Raw genomic sequence first — 11,148 nt, forward strand, 5'->3', positions numbered from 1 at the left:
AACATGAACAAGGGCGCCTGGGTGGCTCAGTTGGTTAAGCGACTGCCTTCGGCTCAGGTCATGATCCTGGAGTCCCAGGATCGAGTCCCACATCGGGCTCCCTGCTCGGCGGGGAGTCTGCTTCTCCCTCTGATCCTCTTCCCTCTCGTGCTCTCTCTCAGTCTCTCTCAAATAAATAAATAAAATCTTTAAAAAAAAAAAAAAAAAAAAAAAAAAAGGAAACATGAACAAATGTGGCAAGAAAAAGGTCCTCCATAAAACACATAATTATATAATCACTATATATAGATATAGATTTTTTAATGTATTGATATATATTTTATATATGATATTATAATGTAATCACAATAAACGTGAATGAGTTAAATTCACCAATTAAAAGAAAAATCTTATTTCATTCTTTCCTCAAAATAAGCCTATGCAATAGGCACTCTTATACCCACTTTACAGATAAAGGAGCTGAGGCTCAGAATAGGGAAGAAGCTTGCCCAAGATCTCCCAGCTCAAGAGTGATAGGATGGGACTGAAATCAGGTCCTTCTGACTGCAAAGCCCTAAGCTGTATTGTCTTGTTTTGTTTTGTTAGCTCTTGTATCGTTAGTGTCTTTGGATAGAAGAGAAAACTGAGACTAGGAAAGGGTGAGTGACTTGTCCAGGGTCACGCAGCAAATTATTTCAAAACAAGAGCCAGAAGCAGGCATCTGACTCATTGTCTGATGTCTGCCCCATGACCTTTGGAGCTCTGTCATCAAAGCCCAAGAATCCCAGCGGTTTCTGTCTTCATACCTGCTTAAGACAGCTGGAGACGTTTGGCTGTGGCCTGAAAGACCCTCTGGGGTCAGGTGGATGAGCGTCCTCAGTGAGGAGAACACCAGCACAAAGCAACACGTTGGGGCACAGGGTGGGGTGGCTCGATGGATGCATCGAGCTGAACTCCGGTAATTACATCAGGGCCGGCAGCATAATTTGTATCTGGGTGATGAATGTCTGTGTTTTCGGGCCTGATTGCCCTATTTACATTTGGAATTTGCTGATCTATTATTAATGTGTCCTGGAGGCCAGGGCGATGGGTGTGAGCAGCTGGGGAGTTTCCTCCCCTGCCGATCCAGGGAGCACTAGCTCTTAGGCCCTAGCTACCCAAAGCCCCACCTGAGCCCCCTTTGTGTGACCCCAGCTATGGGCAGAGGGGCTGACCTGAGCTGAAGTTCCCCAACCTCTTATAGACCCGTGTACACATGCTCAGATGTACGCATGTGCAGGCTTGCATGCACCTACATGCACACACTTACACATGTATATACATCTACATCCTTATATACCCACAGGTACTTTCATATGAACATGCACATGGAAAAGCAAATACATTTGTGTGTGCACGCATCCTCATGTGTGTACGTGTGCACACGTGTACAGCATGCATACTGTGATGGACTGACTGTGTCTCCCTCCCCCGACTCCATATGTTGAAGCTCTAACCTCAAATTGTGATTGTATTTGGAGATGGTGCCTTTGGGAGGTATTAAGGGCTAAATGTGGTCATGACGCTGTGGCCGTCATGAAGGGATTGTGCCCTTATTAGAAGAGACACCAGAGACTGAGCTCTCTCTCTGCATGCATGCAAACCATGAAAAGACCATGTGAGTCCATGGCATGAAGGCAGCTGTCTACAAGCCAGGAAGAGATCTCATCAGTAACTGAATCAGGTAGCACCTTGATCTTGAACTTCCTGGACTCTAAACTGCGAGAAAAGCAATTTCTGTTGTTTAAGCCACCCAGTCTATGGTATTTTATTGTTGCAGCCCGAGCTAAGGCACACCTGCACACCATCACGTGTCCTATCATGCTGGGAGCAGCACAACTTGAGAGTGGTATGGTTGGAGCCATGAACCATGGGCCTCAATGGCCTGGGTTTGAATCCCACCTCTGCCACTTACCAGCTGTGTGACCTTGAGCAAGTTACTTCACCTCTCTGTGCTTCGGTTTCCCTATCTGTGAAAGGGGACCAATAAGGTTGCCATCCCCCAGGGTTGTCATGAGGATTAAATACAGTAATAGAACTCACCTGCCTGGTGTGCCTTGCGCACTGGATACGTGTTTGCTATGCCATTTGTTGTTGTTGTTTATGTGCCTGTCACATAAGAGGCTGAGTCATTGTGTCGGAAGATGATTAAACACACCCTTCTATGCCCATACACTTGTAACACACACGCACAAAGGGAACCTTCTGGGGCTCTATGGTTTCTCCCTGAAGCCCCTCCCGATGGCTCACTCCTCTGTGTCCACCTCAAGGCTTGCAGGCAGAGTGGAATTGGGGAAAGACCACTGGATGTGGCTTCTCTGACCAAGCATCAGATCCTGGCTTTGCTACTTGCTGGCAGCATGACCTTGGCCCAGAAATTCTAAACCTCAGTTTCGTGATCTACACAGTGGATCAGCTCATGGAGACTGCACCTCTGGATAGCTGATGGGTGGAATTATAGGGTGGTATAGGAACCAGCACGCTGTTTTCCCTGCCCAGGCCCTGCTGAGGGAGTGACTGCACTGGCATGCAAATCAGTATGCAAATTAAACTCGTTCCCTAAGACTGTGGGAAGCCAGGCACGCTCCAAGCTGAAAGGCTCCATTTCCAACCGGCTCTTTGTGGAATGGCACCGGGTCGGGCCGAAAGAGCACTGGACAGGGAGTCAGAACCAGTGCTCCAGGAATGATATGCGCAGGCAGGACATGCATGTGCAGGTGGCATGCCCATCTCCTTATATCGGCACCTCCACACAAACATGCACAGACCCGAGAAGGCATGTCAAGTGCAAGAACATGCAAATACTCATGGTGCATCGACGTGGGGAAGGGTCTGGACCTGGAGGCTGGTGGTGCTGTGTGGCCTTCCCCGGAGAGTCTTTGTACTTCCCTGGGCCTCTGTATTCCTCCTTTGTAAATGCAGTCGGTCATACCTAGCCCCATATTTGGTGGTGATGAGGACTGAATGAGACAAATAGAGGGCCAGCTATGACCACGGTGCCTGATATACAGTAAGCACTTAATATATGGTGACCATGTTATGAGCGTCCTCACCTGTGAAGTGTGTGGCTGGAGGAGGTGCTCTCTGAGCTCCTGGTCAGCTCTAAGGTCCTGTGGTTCAGTGAGTTGCACCCATACCCCACTCAGAGCCTGTCAGCCACCTAGGCTGGGGGGTCTTGTGTAGGTTCCAGAAACTGGCCCCCCCAAAAAGGTGATTCCGCCTTTCCTCAATTATGCTGGAACATCTGGCCCATGACAACTATGAGTGCTATGCCGGCAGGCCCTGTGACAAATAGGGAAACTGAGGGCGGGGTGGGGGGTCACCAAGGCCAGCTTAGAGTTGGAGGTGGGACCAGTGCTGGAACCAGGCTCCCAGTTGCTCAGAGCTGGGCTCATGCAGCCAGCAATTTCTGTAACCTTCTCTGCTCAGAGCAGAAGCAGGGCCTGGTGGCCAAATCTGGGTGTCCTTCTACTTTAAGATGTGGCCCATTCCAGGGTCACCAGGCCCCAAGCAGTGGCTCCAAAAGACAAATAAGTCAATAAAATCGGATATGAACACCCCAGAGCAGCAATAACCACTAGCCTATATTGAGTATTTATTACACACAGAACATTTGCAGCTGTTTAACCTCGTCTAGGAGGCGGGGAAAGAGAAGCACGCATGCGTAAGGTCATATGGCTCAAAAGTAGCAGACCTGGACTTGAACCAGGGTCTTTCGGACTCCAGAGGCCCTGCCCTTAGCTCACACTCCGTCACCTCCCCGAAGAAGCAAAGCAAAGAAAACCGGGTTTGCAAATTGCAACAGGCCAGAGGCCTTGATCTCTCCTGCGGGTGACAAGAGAGGACACGAAGCCCAGCAGCTAGGGCAGCAAGAGAGCCCCACCGCGCCCTCCAGAAAGGCCCCTCCTCCCCCACCCCGGTTTCCCTGCCATTCCAGGGAAGGTCAGCAGTGAGCATGTTAAATAAGGACATAAATTTGTCATGAAGTCCTGGAAATGAACGAGGCTTATCATTTATGGATGGAATAATTAAGCCACTGTGCTCAGTGGTTCCCTGAGACCCGTGCCCAGGGACCAGCTGGGGGACTTCTCTGGCACCATCCCCACCCCTCGGCCTCTCGATCCAGACCCTGAGACACGCAGACTCCACTAGTAGCCAGGGCTGTTGCCTACAAGTGTGTCCTAGCGATAGTCCCTGCCTCGTGATGTCATAACAGCCCTGGCTAATCCCAGGGAGACTTCTCTGGAAGGTTCGCCTTTGGGGTGTCCCAGCCCCTTAGGTGAAGGTGGTGGTCCTGGCTTCTTGGGATGTAAAGAGTCTTCCTCATATGGTAGAGAGTGTAAGAAATTTAGATTCAAATCCCGACTCTCTCACTCCAGCTGTGTGCGTCTGGGCTAGTCACTCCACCTTCCTGGGCCTTTGGTTTCTCCTCTCAAAAATGGGTAAAATAGGGGTGACTGCCTGGCTCAGTCAGTAGAACATGTGGCTTTTGATCTCAAGGTTTTACGTTGGATGTAGAGATTACTTAAAAGTAAAAAATCTTGGGACGCCTGGGTGGCTCCGTCGGTTTACTGTCTGCCTTTAGCTCAGGTCCTTGATCCCGGGGTCCTGGGATCGAGTCGGGCATCAGGCTCCTTGCTCAGCAGGGAACCTGATTCTCCCTCTGTCTGCCACTCCCCCTGCTTATTCTCTCTCTTTCTCTGACAAATAAATAAATAAAATCTTTAAAAAAATAAGATCTTTTTAAAAACCCATTATTTTATGGGTTATGTGGAGAATCGAATTAAATAATGGTTATAAAGTACCAAGTGAGGGTCTGGCACATACTAAGTGTGCCACAAATCCAGCATTTTATTCCTTTCTCCCAACAGAACAGGCAAGCATCCTTGACCAAGGTTGCGCAGCAGGTGAGCAAAACGTGTGCGCTTACTGTCTTCACCTGGAGTTCCTGTCACCTGTCACGTGTGGGAAGGCTCAGCCCGTTCCCCCAAAAAAGGCTGAGGCCCCCGACCCCTCCCTGGCCCCAGCTACGCCAGGTCGGGGGAAAGAAGAGGTATTTATAAAGGCGACCGTAACCACTAACATTTATAGAGTTCTTGCAGTGGCCAGGCATTGTCCTAGGGGCTCTGCAGTTATGATCTCACTTCTTTCTCCAGATGACCCTTGGAAGCAGGAACCATTGTTCTCCCCATTTTAGAGGTGAGGAAGTGGAGGCTCACGCTCAGACCCTTGACTTTGAGTCACTCAGCCAAGAAGTGGAATTTGTGTGCGGTTTCCTAGGTCCCAGCAGTGCCAGGCTTGGGAGGAAGGTGGCAGATTAAGTTTATTTGGAGTCTGAAAGAGATGTCACGGAACTAGACCAGCGCTCTCCAGAATTCCAGCTTTGATATTCCATGTTCTTGAATGGGTTCGAGCCCTCATGTTACAGATGGGAAGACTGAGGCCCAGCCATCAGAGGCAGAACCTTGGCGCTTGCCCCCCGGTTCTCCTGGGCCTGTCCCATCAGTCGTGGACACCAAGACTGGCACCACTAGAGAGGTCTCTGGCACCTGCCTTGGGGAGGAGTCTGGACCGTCCTCCCCTCCCCTACCCCACCCACCCTCCGTCACCATGGCAACCATGCAGGTGAGCCTCATCACCGCTAATCCTCTAATTACCAGCCACCTCTTCAATCGGCTGTAATTACTTTGGGGACACAGTTAACCTCTCATTAGGAACGCACGGCCGCTTTCTCCAAAAGCGCAGCGGTGACATGCCTAGTAATTTACCGCCCCGGCTTGCGGGGCCGCTTTGTGTTTAACTCGGGCGCCATCGCATCCCTGTCATTACTCCAGCCCGGTTGTCATGACGATTAATCATTCAATCCCTCACCAGCAACTTTTGCCAAATGTCACCCCGCTCTTGATCAAAATCCATCCTGCAGCCCGACACTGGGGGACTAATGACTTGGAAATAGGCTTCTCCATTCCCAAGAGCTTTTCCCCAAGACTCCTTCTCAGCTCCCTCCAGAAGGGAAGAGGAGGGTCTGAGCTGAGCATGGTGGTGGTGGTGATGATGATGGCATGTGTTGGGTGCTTATCCTGCGCTAGGCACCTGAGGGGCATTGATGCATTTAACCCTCATGACAAAGCACTCCCTGGAAGGGGGAAGGGAGGCTCAGAGAAGCTGGTGGTTTGACAGCAAGGAATACAGAGAGACTCTAACTCAGACCTGTCTGACTCCAAAGCTGAGCTCTTTTTACCAAACCTCAAGGGTAGTAAAAATCACTTACTTGCAAGATCCTGGAATGTCCATTTGGGCAGCTTTGTAGAAATTAGCTGGCCCGTGAAACTCAAGGCAGAAAACCTTAAGAGACAACTCTGGGCACTTTATGATAAGAAGCCCAATCTGGAGTGAGCAGCTAACTGTCATGAATACCTATGTCTCAAACAACATGCAGCAACATCCAGCAGATAGTGACCTCACAACGCAGATGGAGAAATAGGCTGAAACATATCGGTAATGGGTCCATGAAATGATCTAGACTGAGATTCTTGGCCTGGGGTCACTGGCGCTTTATCATGGACTTCAGTGGCCCGTGAGCCCCCTGAAAATGCAGGATACATTGTGATTGGATGTATGTGCATTTTTCTAGGGAGATGCTACAAAAGAAAAAAAAAAGTTAAGAACTACTGCTCTAGTACATTTCTCTTACCTCTCCCCACATCCTTATTTTACAGAAGGGGGTACTGAGGCCCAGAGAGGAACCAAGACTTGCCCAAAGTTCCATAACAATTCCAGGTGGGAACTGCTGGTCCAAGCCTGTGTGGACTCTTTCTCAAGTGCTCAGGGCGTCCAAGTACGTCTGCACCAGGGGAGGAGCTCCTCCTTCTTCAGAGTGGCTTCCAATCCCCCTAGCCCCCAGCCTCCTGAGAAAGCCCAACCCCCCATCCTGCTAAAGGAATCTTTCTGAGGCCCCTCCCAGGGAATGTTCCTGCTGGCTGGGCCGCCAGCATGTGTGAGACATAATTACAGCACGTTGTAAATGGCATTAACAGACTGTTGCAGCAGCCACATGGTATTAGCAAACTGCTCCGTCTTCATCATGCAGTCCCCGTAGCCTCTGGGCTAGAGCACTTCCCAAGGGGTCTTCCAGGTCCAAGTTGCAGAAGTCTCCTGGCAGGGGACTGTGGGCACGGGCAGTGATTCAGCTCACAGAGGCCTGGAGATCCGCCCCCCCACCCCACCCCCACCCCCCGCCAAGACTTTCTGAGGTCTCTGCAAAGAGCCAAGTAGAAACTTAGGAAATCTGATTTGTAAACCCTGTTCAGCCTTGAAGAACTAGCCTTTATCAGGAAGCTGCTTATGAGCCAGGCACTGTGGAATGTGATCTCATGTATACCTTTATAAAGCACAACGGAAAAGATCGTATTCTTCACTCTGCTCTAGAGATCAGTTAACTGAGGATCAGAAGGAAAGGTGACAGGCCCAAGTCCCTTCAGCTAACAAGCAGCAGCTGTAGGATCCGAACCAAGCTCTGATACCTCTGGTACTTCTGCTTTTCCCTACATCCTGTTGTCTCCTTGGAAGAGTCTCTGATCAGTTTTCTGCCAGCGGATACTATAGCCTTGAAGGTAATTCCCTAAAACTACCAGCCCACCAGAAACTTAACAGCCCCTGAGCTCTGGGGTTTCCACGAGAGCAACATAGTAACCACACGGTAGTAGTCAAGATTATAACAAATATGGTGTATTTCCATACAGTTTCTTCTATGTTCTTTGTAGCAAATCCATGAAGGAAAGAACACATCTTATTTGAGAGAGTTGAGAACTAAGGCCCAGAGGGGCAAAGTGACTTGCCCAAGGCTCCACAGCAAGTTTGTGGTGGAGGTAGAATGAACTCCCCTTGTCTCCTGATTCCGGGTCCTGGTTCTTTTCCAAGCCACTGAGAAAGTATTCATAGGCCTGCGGCCGGGGACTGAGCAGGGGCATTTACTCTTCCGGGTGCCTTCTGCCCTCCCACCTGCCCTGTGGGTACCGGTGATTTATGCTTTATCCAGGAGGCCCCCAGGCTGCAGGCAGCAGGATGGGCTGCCTCCCGACTGGTAAGCAAATCCCCTGCTGAGCAGGTCATATTTTATCCGGGCCGCCACCTGCCAGCTCATTTGCTTACAGATACAGGTGCTTCATCAGGGAGGAATTAGCGATTACTTAGCCCAGAGACCCTGGCAGACAGAAGGGCAAGCCAGGGCCATAGCTGGGGTGGGAAGTCAGGAGCCTATCTGTGAGGTCTCTATCTCCTCCCAGGCCCCTTAGCCTTGCTCTGGAACCCAAGGGTAAGAGTTAGGGATAGAAGAAGAAAAGACTTCTCTGCTTGGAGGGAAACTGACCTCCCACTCCCACCCCCATCCATATTTTACCCGTCCTCCAAGGGTGGGTGCCAGTATCCCTATTCCCTGCAGCCTCCCCAGATCCTCCACCTAACTGCGAATAAAATAACAAGATAGTAAATCTAACAGTCTCACAACGTTTATTGGTGGCTGGTACTCTAGATGCATTGCCTCCTTTAATCCAAATCAATTAATAGTCGGCATTTTAAAATCCCCATTTTACAGAGGAAGAAATGAGCTCAGAACGATTAAGTAGTTTGCTCAAGGTCACACAGTAGGTGAGCTACAGAACTCAGGTTTCTCTGATTTCAGATCTCCTCTCCCAACCAGGACATAGTGTCCTCAGGCTGTTCTGTACTTTGCTTGTTAAATTTTATTTACTCGTTTCTCTATTTACTATTTTTTTAAATAATTTTTTAAAGATTTTATTTATTTATTTTAGAGAGAGAGTGTGCACGCAGGGAGGGGGGCAGAGGGAGAGACAGAGGGACAAGCAGACTCCGCACTCAGCGCAGAGCCTGTTGTGGGGCTTGGTCCCACAGCCCTGAGATCACGACCTGAGCCGAAACCAAGAGTCAGCTGCCCAACCAACTGAGCCACCCAGATGCCCCTAAAATAATTTTTAATCTCGGAACAATTTGAGACTTACAGAAAAATTACACAGATAATACAAAGATTCCCCATATACCCCACACCCAGTTTCCCTTACTATCAACACCCTACAATGAACTAATATTGATACATTATTATTAACTACAGTCCATTCTTTATTCTGATTTCTTTAGTTTCTACCTAATGTCCTTTTTCTGTTCCAGGATCCCACCCACGGTACCACAGTGCATTCAGTTGTTGCTTCTTCTTAGGGTCTTCTTGGCTGCGACAGTTTCTCGGATTTTCCTTGTTTTTGGTGACTTTGACAAATCTTGAGGAGTACCGTTCAGGTATTTTGTGGAATGTACCACAACTGAGATTTGTCTGATATTTTTCTCATAGTTTGACTGAGGTTAATGTGTTTTAGGAAGACCACAGAGGTCAAGTGCCGCTCTCATCATGTCAAGGGTATGCACTATGAATTTGAAATATCACTATTGATCTTTTTTTAAAAAGATTTTATTTATTTATTTGCGAGAGAGAGAATGAGAGATAGAGAGCACGAGAGGGAAGCGGGTCAGAGGGAGAAGCAGACTCCCCGCCGAGCAGGGAGCCCGACATGGGACTCGATCCCGGGACTCCAGGATCATGACCTGAGCCGAAGGCAGCCGCTTAACCAACTGAGCCACCCAGGCGCCCATCACTATTGATCTTAATCATGCTCATGTGGCTGGAGTAGCCTTTGTCTGGCTTCTTCACGGGAAAGTGACTTTTCCCCTTCTGTGCATACTGTTCTCTTTAGACTTAAGGACTGGGGAGTTATGTTCCCACTCCTGGAGGGCAGAGTACCTACATAAATTATTTGGAATTCTTCTGCACAGGGGATTTGTATATTCTCCCTTTTGTTTATTGATTCAGTCATTTATTTATACCAGTTTGGACTCATGGATATTTATTTTATACTTTGGGTTATAATCCAATACTACTCTGTGGTTTTTAAGTGACACTTGGTTCATTCTTCCTTGGTTTATCAGCATTTCCCAAAATCTATTCTGAGACAATCTCATTCCATGGGATTTTTAATAGGCAATCCTCTTAAAATAGGTTCTAGAGACAAGTCATTTGGGGTAATCGTGGTTGAAAAGGGTTGAAAAGAGATCTTGACTGTAGGACTTGTCAGATCTTTTAATGTGCTAATAATGTGAGTAGTGAATCACCCAGAGGGGGATCTAATAGGCAATATTTCCCACATTTCTTTTCCTGACACCCTGGGGTAGGGCGGGGAAGACACATATGAGAAAATAATCTTAACTATGTATCTCATCTTCCCCTGGAGACCAGAAATTCTTGAAAGCAAAGATGATGCTTTCTTCTTATCTTTATCTATAGAAATTCACACCAAGGAGGTGCTAAGGGAACATAGTTGGATATGGAAGGATGGATGATGGATAGATGGGTGGATGGATGGAGGGATGGATGAGATAGATACATGGATAGATGAACAGACAAAGGATTTGTAGTTGGTAGATGGATGGATGAGCAGGTTCGTAGGTGGACTGGTAGGTGGGTGGAAGGATGGATGGGTGGATGGATGGATGGATGAGCAGGTTGGTAGGTGGATGGATGGATGGATGGATAGATGGATGGATGAGCAGGTTGGTAGGTGGATGGATGGATGGATGGATGGATGGATGGATAAATGGATGAATGCACAGGTGAGCTGGATACATGGATAGATGAACAGACAGAAGGAGCAGGAAAACCAGGCCTTTGACTCCCTTCTTTCTCCCTGCAAAGGCATAACCAGGGCATTTGCCCACAAGGAAAAAGCCTCCACCTTGACTAGAACAGCTGTGATACCAGACAACCAAGATGCAGGTCCTGGCCCTGTCACTGGCTGTATGAGCTTGGACAAGTCTCTTGGACTCTTTGGGACAGGTTCTTCATCTGTCATAAGGGACTAGTTACTATACCTCAGGGTTGCTGACAGCCTTCGATGAATTAATACATGTAAAGTCAGCTCATTAGATGCCAATTTCCTTCCTTCCTTCTTCTCTTCTGGCTCTGGGGAAGAATCCAGTGCCCTGATAACCCCTCTGGAGGGAGGGGCAGCAGAACCTGCAGCTTGTAGGGTGGGAGTTCTTTGGGGTCCATGGATAGGTTTTACTGTG

The sequence above is a fragment of the Zalophus californianus genome, chromosome 14 (genome assembly GCF_009762305.2).
Source record: "Zalophus californianus isolate mZalCal1 chromosome 14, mZalCal1.pri.v2, whole genome shotgun sequence".
Lineage (NCBI taxonomy): Eukaryota > Metazoa > Chordata > Mammalia > Carnivora > Otariidae > Zalophus > Zalophus californianus.